We start from the raw sequence: 17,858 nt of genomic DNA, 5'->3' as shown, positions 1-17,858 counted from the left end.
GACACACTATGCTTCGTGGCCCACGGGATAATAAAACGCCCGTTGCATCCCTGAAGAAACGATTGGTCTCGAACGTCATGTTCGTATACATATTGATGCTGTTCTGGGGTAATCAGCCGCGGGGAAAATTTATTCATCTGGCTATCTAAACGGGCATTTACAAGCGTGACTGCACAGTTGCTAGGATGTTGGACGTAGACACTATCTAAAATAAGTTGCAGTTTCGGCAACTAACTGCAGCTTGTTTTTTGAGCGAAACAGGGCACCAATATCAATCCCCCCCAAAAAATGAAGCAAAATAACGTCATGAAATATGAGAGACTACACACAAGAAAATTTAACGGAACAGCTGCGGCGGTATTCTTGCATGAGCGCATTCAAGATATTTTGTGACACTCGATCCTAACTAGAGCACGCACCCACAGGAAAAAAACAACAACTTTGCCCGCAGTTATTCTGATGCGTCCGATACAGATACTCATTGTGGAAGACAAGCGATCACATCTTTTCAAGGGAATTGCCCGTGAACAAAGCAACCCGAAATGCAAGTACGCTGTCGTATACGTTTCAGAAGCGAGACATGATTCTGAGGCACGCTGCAGAGTAGTTGTGAGCACCTTGCACTTTCTAACCTGCTTCACGTGCATTGTCTCGCTGTTTGTCCCCGTCGGAGTGCGGTTTCCGTGGCCGAGAAGCAAACCCATCTTCGAGGTAAGCAGCGTGACACCAGAACAAACGTCGTGAAAGCGTGTACCCTGGAGCGCAGGCACCGTTGGCAATTCTACTGAAAGAAATAGTTTTTCATTGTTTTACCAGGAAAATCATGGTTGCTGCTTTTGTCATTTATTTTAAGCGTGAAAAAAGCAAAAAAAAGTCTACGCTGGCAGCACAGCGGCGTTCAAAGCGATCTCTTGTTAAGTCTAGGCGTGCCACAGCAAGATTCGAGGAGTCCGTGCCGTGACGTCATGCAAGCCTCCCACCAAGTGGCGCCACTCCAAGTTCTCTGGGCTAATAGCGTGTTTGTTAATGCTTGACGGAAACGGTCTGTACCTCTGATGGCGACTAGTGACGGAGGCAAGCGATTCCACTCATGACATGTTTTTGGTAATAATGAATATTTGTGGTGACTGTGCACCGTGAAGGTAAGTGAACTTTCAAATAGGTGTTCGACACGTGGGGAGATATAAGATGCGGGTGCGATGTATCGGGATTCCCACTCATTGTTATGACAATACAGTGTATGAAAAAGCAAAGATGGGATAACCCCCTACGAGAAGAAAGAAGGGGAATGCCCAGTGTTTGTTTCTTGTCAGTGACGCAAGCAGTTCGTTCTCTCTACAAGTTGTGATGCATAAAGGTTTCTTAAAGTAGGCTCCGCCGCAATTTTGCTACAATAGTGGCAAAGCTACAGTTAGAGCCTTGTAAAAGCTATATAACCGACGTTTACCGCTTACTTTCACTGGATCCATAATAAGTCTTGAATAATACCGTCTAGTGTATATATATATCTTTTTATGAAGTTGTCATAGGCAATGTCACAATGTCAAGGCAATGTCATAACCAATATGTAAATATGGATAGGATAGTCGAGATGGCGGAGGAGTTCTACAGAGTGCTGTACAGTACTCAAAAGAATCAGGATGGTATAGTGAGAAACTATATTTGTCCAAGAAAATTCGACATCTTACCAGTAACGACAGGAAAAGTAAAGAAAGCCCTAGAAGGAATTCAAAGAGGCAAATCCGCTGGGAAGGATAAAGTAACAACAGACCTCCTGAAAGATGGCGGAAAAATTATGTTAGAAAAATTAGCCTCCTTATATACAGTCTCTCTTGACGAGAAAAGTACCAGAATCTTAGAAGGACGCCAATATCATCTTAATTCATAAGAAAGGAAACGCCAAGGGCTTGAAAAATTACAGGCCGACCAGCTTACTCTCCATTCTCTACAAACTATTCACAAAAAAATAATAATAGCATTCCTAACCCTGCCACGGTGGTCTAGTGGCTAAGGTACTCGGCTGTGGACCCGCTGGTCGCGGGATCGAATCCTGGCTGTGGCGGCTGCATTTCCGATGGAGGCGGAAATGTTTTAGGCCCGTGTGCTCAGATTTGGGTGCACGTTAAAGAACCCCAGGCGGTCGAAATTTCCGGAGCCCTTCTCTACGGTGCTTTTCATAATCATATGGTGGCTTTGGGACGTTAAACGACACAAATCAATCAATCGAAAATAATACTAACAAAATTAAGACAACATTACAGTTTAATGAGCCAAAGAATCAAGGAGGATTTCGTACCGGCTACTCCACAATAGACCATATTCATACTATAAATCAGGTAATCAAGAAATGCGCTGAATACAACCAACTCCCATACATAGTTTTCATAGATTACGTGAAGGCGTGTGACTTAGTCAAGATATCAGCAGTAATGCAGGCACTTACGGAATCAGGGCATCGAAAAACCCTACATAAATATACTGAAAGAAATCTACAGAGGATAGACAGCCCCCATAGTTCTCCATAAAGCAAGTGAAAGAATTCCAATAAAGAAGGGTGTAAGACAGCGAGACACGATCTCTCCATTGCTATTCACCGTGTGTTTACAGGCGATATTCAGGACAATAGACTGGGAAGAGTTAAGGGTAAGAGTTCATGGAGAGTATCTTAGTAAAGTGCGACTCGCTGATGACATTGTCTTGATGAGTAACTTTGGGGACGAATTACAGTTCATGATTACTGAACTGGACACGGAAAGCAGAAAGGTAGGTCTGATAAGTAATATGCACAAAACTATAGCAATGTGCAACAATCTCGGCAGAAAACAGCACTTTGTGATACGTGGAGAGACGCTAGTAGTTGTAAAGGAATATGTCTACTTAGGACAGGTAATAACCGCGGAGCCGAACCACGAGATTAAAGTAACTAGAAGAATAAGAATGGGGTGGAGGAAATTTGGCAAGCACTCTCAAATTATGACTGGTAGATTGCCACTATCCCTCAACAGGAAGGTATACAACAGCTGTATCTTGCCAGTACTTGCCTACGAAGCAGAAACCTGGAGGCTTACAAAGAGGGTTGAGCTTAAATTGAGGACGCCGCAGCGAGCAATGGAAAGAAAAATCATAGTATAACCTTAAGAAACAAGAAGAGAGCAGAGTGGATTATAGAACAAACCAGGGTTAAGGATATCGCTGTTGAAATCAAGAAGAGGAAATGGAAATAGGCTGGGCATGTAGCATGCACACAGGATAACGGCTGGTCGTTAAGGGTAACTAACTGGATTCCTAGAGAAGGCAATCGGGTGAGGGGGATACAGATAGTTAGGTGGGCAGATGAGATTAAAAAGGGTGCGGGTGTAACGTGGCAACGGAAAGCACAAGACCGGGTTGATTGGCGGATCATGGTAGAGGGTTTTGCCCTGCAGTGGGCGTAGTCTCGATGATGATGATGATGATGACGATGATGATTTAGCTGTAAGTGTAGCTTTGCCACTACAATACCACAATTGCGGCAGAGCCTACTTTAAAAATGCCTTCACGATATATATTTCTGTGTGTGTGTGTGTGTGTGTGTGTGTGTGTGTGTGTGTGTGTGTGTGTGTGTGTGTGTGTGTGTGTGTGTGTGTGTGTGTGTGTGTGTGTGTGTGTTGGGAAGAGGGGGAGGGTAAAACAGCTACATCTGGCCCCACCGCGGTGGTTAAATGCTAGCGTACCCGGACGCTGACCCACAAGTCATGGGATCGAATGCCGGCTGCGGCGGCTGCATTTTCGATGGAGGCGAAAATGCTGTGGTCCTGTCTGCTGAGATTTGGGTGCACGTTAAAAAGAACCCAAGGTGATCAAAACTTTTGGAGCCCTCCGCTACCGTGTCTTTCATAATCATAGGGTGGTTTTTGGCGCGTTAAATCCCACATATCAAACAGCTTTACCTGTCATTTTCTTTCAACACACTGTTGAAGCATTGCACAATCATGGTTGGTAGCCCATCGTTTACATAAACGACCTATTCCGCGACATTTATTTAGTAATACCCCCCCCCCCCCCCAAAAAAAAAATGGATAGAGCTGAGGACACTCTAAGAATCATGCTAACAAACATCAGCACAGCACCAGTACAGTGTCATGGGAGCGATAAAGAGTTTGTGTGTTAGTTCCCGGATCTGTCAAGTGACTCTTGCGAAGCAGGCCGATTCGTCTCTCATTAATTACAGCCTAGAATCATGAGTGTCTTATGTAGAGTTTTCGCTTTGACAGCACGTGGCAATGCCCAGCTTGATATTATGGCGCCACCTAATGGTCCGTTGAAGAATTGAGTGTGGCGTCATTCGTTAAAAGGATTCAAGGCGGCGCAAGATAACCGAGTCAGGTCTTGCACAGCGCATCAAGAAGTAATGTTTCTTTTAAGCCCTTCAGCAGGTACCTTGCTACAGTTTCACGAAGGTAGAAATTCAAGAAATTATTAACAAAAATGTGTGGCAAGACACATCACCGTATCACCAGTTCATAGAGCTAGGTCCATGCGCTTGAAAGAACAGCAGTTGTTTTAAATTTTTGGAGCCCAATCCTAAGTCGTGCTTCATAACAACATCATAGTTTTTGCATATAAAACCCAAATAATTATTAATGTAATGTAATGTTGTTATGATTGCGATTATTTCTATTATTGATGATGAATGTTATCACAATAACGCTGCCGTACCCGCGACTACATGGTCATAAGGGGCATAACCGTGTCATTAAAACGTAACTGTCTTGACGGCAGTGGGATGACCACAATGTGTAACGAGTACAAGAAAGATCATGATTACTCATGGTGAGTGAAACTTGTTTGCTTCAAATTTCTGGCGCTTTATGTTTTGCACTAAAGCTGCCATACCAACGGATCCACTTGTGCATCCTATGACAATGCCTAGGAGATATCTCAGTCATAGGTGTACCCAGGGATCTCTAACGCGGGAGGACGGCATGGTATCTCTCAGTCAATTAAGACCCCATGAAACAAGTCATGCTATCGATTGATCACCATAAGCTTTACAAAGATGTCTTCAGCTAGCCGAGATTTGAACGCATTAGGCTGCGTTTTAAGTACGTGATTTAAAAAAAAAATTGCTGATTTGCAAAAGTAAACCACTTTCACTTCTCCGTCTAACTTACTGAATTGTTTGATCAAGAGTACATAAGTTAATAAAGAAAATTTGGGATGATGTAGTTTTGAGCACGAGCGTACGTTTGATTTAGAAATATTAACTCCGTACTTTTAGTGCCTCTATATTCGTAATATAATAAATTTTCGAGAAGCAAAAAACAATAACATGCACACAAATATGCCTGCGCACTGATGTTGCAGTGTTATCAAACGATCCACGTAAGAAATGGAGCTCTTCTGCGTGTGCCTTGAGTATCCAAGTAAATTTCGCATTTTTGAAGAACACACATTGTCGACCTAAATAATCAGGAAATAAAGGAAGTATGAGCAAGTGATGAAAAAAAAAAAAACCTTGTATGTGGATACTGCTGACATGATGCTTGCTTTTGATAAACACAGCGCAGGTAAAAATTGAAAAGTGGCGTTGTTTTCTCCTTTCTCACCCTCTGTGTCTTAATGCTCAGGCTGTATTTACAATACAGCGTGCTCTACACGTTTCAATACTTCCCTTCTTTCAGCGTACAAAGCAACGTACGATGTGTATCGAAGCCTTAGAACTGTGTAATGAGTGGCGCTCCACATCACGCCTTCCAGTGAATCGCTCTGTTCGGCTCCTTCCTGAAAGAACGCTGCTCGCGTTGGCAACCCATGCCTTCACTTGACTTTTGCCTTGACTTTAGTGATTACGTATTGTCGCTGAGGGCCGCCAAGTAAGCGACTTAACAGATGTATTGTCGAAAAAGGTGGAAACTCGGACCTTAGTAGAGCAATGTGAAGGACGCTGTGCATGACACTTCAGATATTACGGTGACTACACGTCATACCTGATGCTGCTCTCTTGGCGAAAAACTTGTTAGGTGTATTCCTCGTATCACCAATACCGCAAAATAGACATCCGCAATTGTTTCGATCTTGGCAACATGATATTTGCAAAAATACGCTCGCAGCAAGACGTCATAACACAAGCCACAACACACACGCCTGCGCGCCGTTCTATTGATAGCGGAGCACGCGTCAGACGGTGTGCGCATAATCTCCCTCAAGCGCTCATGGGTATTCACGCAATTGCGTTGAAGAGCTCCTTTCGCACAAGTTCTGGGTGTCGGCGTAGTTGGCTGTGAGCGGCCTTCTCCGTAGACTTCTGTGTAAGAAGCAGGTGTAGTCACACTGTTGCATGAAACTGCATGAAAGGGCATGTACAACACGGTGTATTTTTAAAGGGGCCCTCTAATGCTTGAAAACATCGGTGCTGACTGCATAACTCGTAGTGGTGCTTGCCAGAACTATTGCGAGCGGAAATGACGCCGGATGATTGGTGCCTTATGATTGGATAAATGTAACCTTAAACGTGATCGCGGCATTGTATCAAAATAGGGATTACTATTGGATTTGTTTTTTCTTTAGCAAGGTTTTTCGCAGAGCGCAGAAGAAAATAAAGCTCTCGGACTTTTTCAGCTTGAAAACTGCAAAGCTGATCAAAAAATGCGCCGAACGCTATGGTGCTAGAGGAAACACACCGCGGACTTTCCGGACACTGTTGTTTGAAGAAAATAAAGAGAATAAATGTAAGAGACTTGATATGTAGACGCATCACAAAAATAAAGATCAGCAAAGCTACAAAACATTATAGAAGCGTTCGGGAGCTGCCTCATTTTACACGTGTCATGCGAGTTACTTGTACAGGGTACAAGTAACAGGGTACAGGCTGGCGGTAGGGTACCTGTACGGTAGAACGTCACAGGATGAGAAAAACACGGTAAGATGAGCTCGCGAAAATCGAGTTGAGGGTAAGCATTCATTTCATTGTGTTTGATATCTCTGCACTGAACAACTTTGCCCTGCGTGACCCTATCACGGCCATTCTTGCGGCACTTATCTCTTAAGCCTTCAGTGTATGCAACCAGCTAGAAAAACAGAAGATTATGAAATGTGTTAGAGGGCCCCTTGAATGCATCATATATTGCGTAGTAGACGCGTAAAATTGTGCCAGGTGTAAAAACATGTGAATAGCGCAATGAGTGGGTGTTAAAAAGGCCACCCATCACAAAGAGCTCAGACACAATTTATCATTTTCAAGGGCGAAACCTCAACTAAAGGAGCACCTGGGAAGGTTCGCGCGTTGCCTTACGGACGTGTTGTGGGCACTTCACTGGTTTGCAGAACGATAAATTATGGCACCGTGGGCTCTTAATATTAGCAGTAGGCAATGTAGGATAGTTTGAAACGGCCAATTTCAGGCGCACAGTCGTTCATTTCTTCACAGCACGGTTTAGGCATGCACCGAGTACCGAAGCCAGGCTAGCAAATCAGAAGGTGACGCGCACTGCGCCTGATTAACCTATCCCGTTCTGCTCTTCAAGGTGAAGCCGTCCTCCACGTTTTTTCTACACTTTAACCATGCCATGATATAGAGCTGGATCTGGCATCAACGTAGAAGATAGTTCTCTCTATACGATCATCTGGAGGTAGTGGCCCTCGCCACGGCTGCTTTCAAACGCCGCCGCACAGCTCCACATCTGCTATTCGCAATACCATGCTTCTGAGAGTTCGCCGCTCCGTGTGCTCAGATTTGGGTGCACGTTAAAGAACCCCAGGTGGTCGAAATTTCCAGAGCCCTCCAATACGGCATCTCTGATAATCAAATGGTGGTTTTGGGACGTTAAACCCCACATATCAATCATATCAGAGTTCGCCGCTGATCAAAGTGATGCAACAAGCTTAGAAGCAATCGTCGCCTTCTGTTCGAGGCATTTTCCAACCCTTATTTTGCTTCAACAGGCGTAGTACGCGTCAGTGCTGAAGATAGCACTAGTTTGCCACTTGTTGTGAAGGCGTGCCATCATGTATGCGCAGGCCCAAATAAAACACTGAAACACGCCACAATTCAAAAGTTTAGTGAAGCTGTAAAACTAAAAAGTAACTTCATCAGCATCCACAAAAGTTCACGTTAAAGCACATTACGCTAAGCCTTTAAAATGTATCACATCGGCGTCACGTTTAGAAAACAATGAACGAGTTGCGTGACATCACAAGTACTTTTTGTGATCAAACTGACGCGCCAAGCGAGCGAGCGCGGTTGATGCGCAAACATTTCAAGGGGATAAAAAGGGAGGAGTACCTCGCATCGAACTATTGGATGGATGGATGGATGCTATGAGCGTCCCCTTTATAACGGGGTGGTGACAAGTATGCCACCAGGCTCGACCAAAAAAAAAAAAAAAACCTTTTTTCCCTTTTTTTTTTATGTTGGCCTAATGCCTCTACTTCGATAAATTCTATCTTAATGGAAAAAAGGTAAATTTTCAGCTTAAGTTCTCTGCCATTTACGGCACACTGTCCATATTTTATTTTTCCAATATTTATTTTTGTCCTTTCTCTCTAATTTTCTGCCACCAATACTCTAACCTTCTCTTACTTATTTCAATCGCGGGTGTGTTCAGCTTTCCATTGTTGTCCCTAAAACCCAAGGCTTCCTGTAGGCTCGTGCCCAAACGTACACCTGGGTGGATATCTCCACATTCAATCAGAACATGCTCCGCCGTTTCCTTATCTTTCCCGCAGCATGTGCATTGTTCTTCTTCTTTACTGAATCTTGCTTTATAACTACGCGTTCTAAGGCAACCCGATCTCGCTTCAAACAGTAAAGCGCTTCCCCTTGAATTATCGTAAAATGCCTCCCTCCTTATTTCATTTTTGCCCTTTCGGTAGTTACTCAAAGCCGTTTTTTTCTCCATAGCTGCCATCCAGTAAATCCTCTCCGCCTCCCTGACTTTTCCCTTAACGCTCTTTGTTGACATATGGCTCACAATACCAGCCGTATATTTACTAGTGAGTCTTCTAGTTCTTTTTCTCCACTGTGTGTCCACGCTCTTCCTATACAAATAACGGAACACCTTCTCTGCCCATCTACTCTCCTTCATATTTCTTAGCCTTTCTTCGAACCTTATTTTGCTCTGCGCTTCCCTCGCCTCAAAACCTGCCCACCCCATATCGCCCTTTACAGCCTCGTTTGTCCCATGGCGACCAAGCGACCCCTATCGGCGATGGCAGCGCCACAGTTCGTCATTTTCACCGCGCCGCGGTGCGACTTCGATGCGAAGCACTCCGGAGAAAAAGCGGGTCGTGTCCCGTTCGCCCCGAAAGCTGGCTTCGCTCGGCGCGTTCCGACAGCGCTGCGGGCTGCACCGCATCCCGAGCCTGGCTCGCCTCCCTCGGGCATGCTGGCCCGCACACCGGGCTGACGACGGCTCGCTTCCGTCGCCCACCCTGATCCGTCAGCGGTGCGAGGTGCGTGCGACGGCGATTTTTGCGTCTTCGGGCATCGTTTTCCGGGAGCCTGAAACGGTCACGAAGCCTTATGTGGCGCCGTGGCGGTTGCGTTGGAACCGGGAGCAGGACGCCGCTGCTTGGAGAATTCGGAGGTGAGTGTACGTCGTAGCACAGCGCAGCGCGCGGACGCTTGCCGCCCGCTGAGCTACGTGAGACCCCTCTTGTGAGCAGCTCCTCCGTGTTCCAAGCATTCGCGGTTGCTGGTGGTCCCTGAGTCCTCTGCAAAAACCCAGACGCAGGACGCAATCTGCTTTAGTTAAAAATGAAAGAAGAAAATATCCTGAAATAGTTTGCCTTGCACCGACGGTACGCACTGTGAAGGCTTTCAGGAAAAAAATGTGCGTCCTATTATATGTCGAGACGTGGCCAAACCTATTTCCATGAATATCGAGATGTATATTACTTTTTGTAGGAAGCAATGTGCCACAATTGTGATGACTGGTAAAAATAAACAAAACAAAACAGGGCAACACTTTTGTGCGCAGCTTCAGGGCTCCCAATGCCTTGACCAGCACTTAGGTTGATAGCCATTTCACTTCTATCTTTTACGAGTCCTTTTAAAAGCCTTGCTGAAAACGCATAAACGTTAAATTGCTGAAGAGAAGGGCGCAAAAACCATAAGGAGGGACTACTACAGCAACAGTTGTGGTTTTATATTGGTTGTTACACATTTTGCACGTAATTAAGTCAACGCGCCAGTGTGGTACTTGTTTTAGATTAAATGAAGTGAAACTTATCACTGCATATAATAAACAAGAGTGTAAATGGAATAATTAAGTGTGTGGTAGAATTCATTGCGAAATTGTCAAGTTATTTCCTCTCGTAAACACCTCTTTCTCTCTCTCATGGTTGTCGACAGAGAACAATATGCCTCGAATGACTTCTCCATTAAAAAAAAAAAACTGGTGTTAAAAATCACACAGTCGTGTATCAAATCCTTGCCGTGCGGAAGACTAGGAAAAAAGTGTTATTTTCTACTGCATTATCCCTGGAATGTAAAATGGTACAAGCTACCACAAGCTAGCTCGATTATAAAGAGCACTCTGATATCAGTTAATAGTTAATCGGAAAACTGTGTTTCCCATTCGAGCTAGCGACGCCTCAACTCAAATCCATGCAGTACGTATGCAGCCGAAGACAATTCACTTAATTGTATAACCTTTGTCTCTGAGCTTGTGCGTGTGATAACTCCTGCTGCAAAGGTTGGGCCGCTTAGTTGTTATGCCGAGTTCACTACCAACACGTGTGTAAATTGATAGCACGATACATTCTGTCTTTATAAACCGAGCGGCATGCTATTACGAGTCATGTATTTTCTTGTTTCTTTTTTTAATGTGAACTACTGCGAAAATATCAAAGAAGGAAGCGGGAGTTCAAGAGAAGAAACTAAAATGCAGAAATCTCTTCATGGAAGCTCACCACCGTATTCAAGCAGCCGCACCAAGCACGTGTTGTCACGTTCACGGTCGTCACGTTCATGACCCTCTAACAGAGCTGCTGTTGGTAATTTCTTTCTGTCGCGTTCGTATACTGGCTGGCCAGGTGACCAACATGACTGCCCGTATTTCGTTTTTTTTGTTGTTGTTGTTTTCGTGTTCGCTTTCTTCTGAAAAGAAAAAAAAATAGTAACGGGTGCCTCTGCACCGCGCACATTTCACAGCAGGATGCCCTCAACGCCACTGTGTCTGCGTTTCCCGACCGTATTTAATGTGACGCCAACCGTGGAAGGGGCATATCTGCGACCACGAAAAGACAAGGAAAAAAGAAGTAACGAAATGTAGTGACCGCCGCATTTCGTTTCATAGGAAAAACCGTGCAGCGCTGCGGAGCCTATGAGAGTGGCTTAGAGGAGTAGTGACATGAACTTGAAGGATTTTCCCGTGTTCGCTGAAAAAAAAAAGACTGGTTTCAAGAACCCTAAAAAAAGAAAAATCGACGCAGCTTCGCACTATGGGGTGCCAAGCCTATAAGAACGGCGGAGTTGGGCAGCCTTCTTTGCTTCTCTTTTCGTTTTGTTTCCTTCTATCTTGCTTTCTTTTTCTTCGCTTTTTGTCTCTTTATTTCAATTTATTTCTTCCTCTCTATTTATGTATTTCTCTTTCTTGCTCCTTCTTTTTTCTTTCTACTTTCCCATTTTTTAAATTTTCATTTCGCAGTCGCTTCCTTTTTCTTTTGCTTTTACACATGCTTTCGCCTGCGCTATCCATGCGAACTAGTGAAAGTAATAAGTGATCATCATGAAGGGGCTGGAAAAACAATATGAACATTTTTTTCTTGGCCCGAGCACGTGCTAAATATGCTACGCGCGGAGGGTTATGCCAAACGACGACGAATGCACACAACAACATACAACAACCCGGCTTCATAAAATGCTCTGCATCGGAAGCACGGGTGTCGAGGACCTTGAAGAAAGTATTTCAATGCTTGGGACTGTAGCAAATATATCTTTAATACCGCTACCTTAAAAAAAAAAACACTTTTGGTATTGAGGGGGTGGCTTTTAAGTGACGTTTTATTCCGGTGTGACGTCACGGAGAGACAGCAACTCGCGACGTACTAGCGGCAGATGTGTCATCTTCCCGTGGTGCACGTAAACAGCAATGAACGAATTGTCGTTCAGGGACCCCGAAAGTGATTTATGCCTGCTTTGGCTTCATGCAGGCAAACTCAATGAACTGCGTTGATAATGTTCATTCATTTGAAGCTGGCTTGCTGGCGCTGATTGATCGATATGTGGGGTTTAACGTCCCAAAACCACTATGCCATTATGAGAGACGCCGTAGTGGAGGACTCTGGAAGTTTTGACCACCTGTGGCTCTTTAACGTGCACACAAATCTGAGCACACGGGCCTACAGCATTTTCGCCTCCACCGAAAATGCAGCTGCCACAGGCGGGATTTGATCCCGCAACCAGCGGGTCAGCCGAGCACCTTAGCCACTAGACCACCGCAGCGGGCATTGCTGACGCTCAGCGGCAAACACTTAAAAAAAAATCAAAGTAAAATGTTTTTATGCATGTTGTTCGATTCAGGTGTATAAAGACGTTCACATTGGATGCCAAGGAAACGAAATGAGTTCTTTTACGACGTCTATATATCGCAGGTCGCGGGATCGAATCCCGGCTGCGGCGGCTGCATTTCCAAAGGAGGCCCGTGTGGAAATGTTGTAGGCCCGTGTGCTCAGATTTGGGTGCACGTTAAAGAACCCCATGTGGTCAAAATTTCCGGAGCCCTCCACTACGGCGTCTCTCATAATTATATGGTGGTTTTGGGACGTTAAGCCACACATATCAATCGACGTCTAAATATCGTGTCCGCAATATTTTAATCTATAACTGAAAGCTAATATTGCGAAACGGCTGACTACTAAAGTTTATTTTAAGTTGATGCGATCTTTGCGAACTTTCGAAAGAAAGTTCCCGATGAAAAAATGGTATATCTGCATCCTAATGACTCGCGTTCTACCTGATGAAATCCGTTTCGAAGATCTGTGCTCCAATTCAGCTTCAGTTCCACAACGTGGCGTGTCATTGATTAGGTATGAATGGGCTTTGTTGTCACTTCTCACCTACTTTGTTTCACTCACTCTTGCTTGCGAGGGTTTTTTCCAGTTGAAAGTCTCGCATATTTTGTGACTGAAAAAAAGTAAGATTTATAGTCGATGCCTTCACGAGTAGTCCAAAGAGCTGGTAAACTTACGCCAAAAGTTACAGGTTCCTCCATTGAATGAATGTGTATCGGTCGGCACAGCAAAAGTCACATGACCTCATTGTCATCTGACGTCACCATGTCGTCACGCTTGTCATGTCAACACGCTTACACCTCCCCTACCGCTAAAGCCATGCCATCATATAGTAGAAGAGGTGTGAGCGTTTGGTCGCTACTGGTATTTGACAGAATTAAGTTTGTTGTGATGAAAAAGCATACACGTTGTGACAGCATTCTACACCGTTCCTTTACCTCGGCTGACATATTTAGGTATCCGACTGAAGCCCTCGTTTATTTCAATAAATGTAATGCCTAATATTTTCCCATGCGTTATTAAAAATATGTTTTTGATGTCATTACAGGAAATGTTTTTTTTTTTAGGTAGACACACCATTATAAATATATTATAACGTCAGAGAGAAGGAATTTGAACAGAAACTACATCGCTTCAGAGTCGCAGAGCTGATCTAGTTCAAAAGTACTCATTCTAAAATACAGGGCGTGCAAACACGCACACAAGAAGGCAGTCAAGGCACCATAAACGCCTACTAGCAACTAAAGATGCGCAGAGCAGCGGGAAAAAGGGCATGTCAGCTTATTTGCGCACGCCCATACGCAGATAAAGCTTGTAGTGTCTTGCCTTCCTTCTTGTGTCCGTACTTGCACGCCCTGTTTTTTAGAAACTCTGTCACGTATTGGTTGGGGATCGCCTTCACAAAAGCATATAAAACCCTCATCGGATTGACCGACAATGCGGAATGCGGCGTCTGCTGCACCGAAGAAGACATCGGCCGTCTGTTATGCCGTTGCCCTCGATTTGCCTATGAAAGACAGAAGCTTTCGGACGCATTGCGACAATAGGACGATCGGCAACTCTCTATGCAGATGCTACTGGAACACCATCCTCGCCTTTCGTCAGCTCAAAAAGCAGTCAAAGCCGTCTTGTGCTTTTTGAGGACTACAGGCCTATGTGAACACCTTTAACGTTTGTGTAGTGCCACCGCTGCATACGCATCAGCCCATTGACGGACAATTCTTTTTTTTCTCTCTTTCGCTTCTCTTTCCTCTCTCTCTCTCATCTCTATGCCCCCTTCTCATTCCCCTAGCGTAGGGTAGCAAACCGGGCATGTGCCTGGTTAACCTCACTGCCCTCTCGTTGTTCTTGTCCCTCCTCCTATCGCGTATTGTTATTGCAAACAGTAACGGCAAGAGCTGTTCCCAGTTTTATAGCTAACGCTATCTTTAGTTGGACGCTCGCATGGTCAGATGGTATGCTTCAAGGCATTTCTACAACATCACACTGCGTTTTTATCGCTTTTTCCAAATTCCGCGAATTACAACAATGTGCACTTTGTAATGCAATCCACCACAAGAAAAAGGGTATCCCATCCACCACAAGTTTTGGTTCATGACCCTGGTGTCATCGTCTGGGTTGTAGTCGTACAGCACTATAATATTAAACTTCATCTGTTGTGAAAAATCAACAAAAACTTTAGTTTTTCTAGCTGTACCTAAAAAAGAAAGATAAAAAGCGCAAAAATAATTACTTGGGTAAAAACAGACTGAATTTTTCGAAAAGTTTACCGAAATATGTGTGCGCATTTTCTTTTAATAATGGAGTTAGTTGTGCCCAGCCATGCAAGCTGGCCACCAGAAAACACGTACCTTAATTACACAGGCTTCGAGAGATTTAATATATGTAAATGAGCGAGTGAAATTACCCAAGTGGAGTGGAATGCAAGTCATAACAGCTAACGCTAAAATATTCTTTAATTTTTTTTCTTCCGAAACATTATGCAGATGGTGCGTCATTCCCGCGAGAACTGCAGAGTCATTCCGCAAATTATCCACTCGCCTTGAAGTAAACAAGAGTGGTTCTTCTAGGCTGCATGCAGCTTTTCTGGCTTTATAGTCTTTAATAGAGCTGAAACTTCTACTACACCGAAAAAGGAAATGCTCAGAAGCTACCTCTATTTATCAAAACTACTTGTTAAAGGGCCCTTTAACCACGCAGAGTTCGAAGGCGAGACGATCATTTTCTTTCTCGCAAAAGTGATATCGTCCCTTATTTCTTCATAAAACACGTGGAGTGTCCACACTAAGCGTTGAGTCATTATAGGATTTCGACTAGACTCTGCTATCTCCCCTTGCGCAGTCGCAAACGCACATCAAGTGGAATCAGTTTACAACGCACAATATATTCACGCAAGGCAAGCGGAACGGCAGTCATTGCCTGACCTAACAAGGCAGGCGACAATTCCCAGACGATACCTCTTGTATCTGGGGAACGGGGAAGGCGCGCTGCGAAAAAACCACGAAGCGATGGAGGGCCTACGCGAATGAAGGCGTGCCTATAGATCTCTGAGAGGGGCGAACGCTCGCTTCTATCGTAATTTTCTGTCTCTGTAGTATGGACATTCACCTCGTGTCTGCGTTTCAACTCGGGCCTCTCTTCGCTGGGAACCAACGCATAAACCAATCATCTCCTAGCTAAAGCCTAGTGACGACGTAGAAGCAAGTTATAAACAAGCTTCATCACCTTTCTAGAAACAACCGAGAAGGAAACGAGGCTATAGTATTCAGAATCATCCAGCTTCACTGTTTCAAGCCTTGCGTTACTTTATGCAAGCTTCGCCAATTTGCTCCAGCACCTGTGTTTATTAGCTTGCCTTCATTTCCCTTGCATCGAAGTTTACGCCGTTAATGTACTGCCGGTACGTGGTCACACTCATTATGAAGGGCTCAATGACGAGATTTTTGTTCACTGTTTTGTGATATAGCTGGTACGAGAATTTCCAGCGTTTATGCGATGCGTCGACACGCATAAAGTTTCTGAAGGTTTGCTCTGCGCAGCAATGCCGCAGCTGACTGCGCCCTCTGTTGCGTGTTATAATTGATTGATATGTGGGGTTTAACGTCCCAAAAACTACCATATGATTATGAGAGACGCTGTAGTGGAGGGCTCCGGAAATTTCGACCACCTGGGGTTCTTTTTACCTGCACCCAAATATGAGCACACGGGCCTACAACATTTCCGCCTCCATCGGAAATGCAGACGCCGCAGCCGTGATTAGATCCCGCAACCTGTAGCCAAGCACATTAGCCGCTAGACCCCCGCGGTGGGCCGTTGTGTGTTATAACATGAGTGACTGGAAAGATGTCACATACAAGTGCCCTACGTAAGGCTCTCGGCCCATTTAATTAGTAAATTGTGCATCTTTGTCAAAGTGAAATTCAGCTGTCTCCAGAACAAGAGTTTCTTGACACCTTGGCTGCCCAATGAGTACATCTTCAAGCCAGTGGTAATGCGGTGTATCGAAGCTCAAGTTCGTTGAAAGTATTAGCTCCATGTCACATAAAAAATTGCTCATCGAATATGTGGCTGCTGAAAAAATAAATTGTAGCATCGTCCATAGTACCAAAAGCTCTGCTGTCATGTAACTCTTCGTGCAGTATGCATCAATCTTAATGGCAACGGACTTCGCCAGCGAAAACTAATCTTGTCAAACTAGATCATTTACCAGAATCAACCAAAGAAACACAATGCTGGCTAAACAGCACGTCGTTCCATAGTTGTTACGTTGCTTATTTTACCAATGGCCACTACATTCAATTTTTATTTAAAGCCACATACAGTTGCGATGGTTATGAATACACACACAGAAGAAATAAGTCAATTGCAGTCGTTTAGCAGGTGCAATACTTGCCACTATTTAGTCGTGAGCCGGAATATCTCAGTGTTGTTTGCTAAAATGGTGTCTGACACGAAAGTCTTCAGTTGTTGTTTTTGTGCGTCAAATGAAAGGCCAAGCATTCAACAGCCTAGAAAATGTGCTGCTAATTGTGAGTCCATCATATAAAAAGTAATTTCAGGGTGTTTTTGAAAGCTAGTCTTGGTTTATACTGTACCCTGACGTCACAAGAGGGCATGAGCTTCTCGCCATGAGCTAGCGCAAGATGTCATCTGCACCGTGGCTCCGTTTGTGACACATAAGGGGTCATTTTGAGCGTTTTGGTGTATACGCAAGCGGCCATAATTGAAGTTTTGATACTTGACATCATCAGAACTATAACCAGACTGCTGCATAGTCAGCAGAATCACTACTACAGCCTAATGTGTAGCTAGGGTCGATGTCTGTATGTACTCCATGTGAAAAAAGACTCGAGTATCAAAATAAAGTATCTTATCAGCATTTGCTGCGATTCAAACTTGGTGAGGGCCGTTTCTATAAATGCAGGATATTTATATGTCGAAACAACCTCGCCTCCGAAAAGTGGTGTTTGCACTCCTTCAAGAAAAATGCACTAGCGGACATCCCTTATGATGCGAACACGTCCTACACCTACACCTATTCCAACATATGTCACGTCATCTGTCAAGTTACGTAAATATTACACCTGTGTGAGGAATGAAATGAGACAGAAAAAGAGAGACAAGCCGAGGAGAAATGCAGGCAGGTTAACCAAACACTGGCTTGGTTAGCTATCCTACACGTGGGCCTTGGGAAAGCCGGAATGTCAGATAATATAGGAATAACACGACAGAGGACAGCAAATGAGTTCTGAATTCCATGGTCATCAATAACTACTTAAGAAAATAAATTTAAAGAAGATTGTAACTTTAAATTGAGAGAGAGAGAGAGAAAGAGAGCTTAATTGAAAAGAAGGGAGGTAAAC

At 44.3% G+C, this 17,858-nt stretch overlaps 1 protein-coding gene across 1 annotated transcript in view; it reads left to right on the top strand.

Moving 5' to 3' along the window:
• Nucleotides 1-9,241: 9,241 nt before the first annotated feature.
• fid (class I SAM-dependent methyltransferase fire dancer) overlaps nt 9,242-17,858 on the top strand; it is an 89,764-nt gene continuing 81,147 nt past the window's right edge. Inside the window, exon 1 of the mRNA XM_037429019.2 lies at nt 9,242-9,566. The gene's annotated coding sequence lies outside the window, so the exon portion shown is untranslated. The remainder of the gene's footprint in view (nt 9,567-17,858) is intronic.

Source organism: Rhipicephalus microplus, chromosome 2 (assembly GCF_043290135.1).
Source record: "Rhipicephalus microplus isolate Deutch F79 chromosome 2, USDA_Rmic, whole genome shotgun sequence".
Classification (NCBI taxonomy): Eukaryota; Metazoa; Arthropoda; class Arachnida; order Ixodida; family Ixodidae; genus Rhipicephalus; species Rhipicephalus microplus.
Note: the sequence above shows the minus strand (reverse complement) of the source record. Positions and strands in the feature narration are given on the sequence as shown.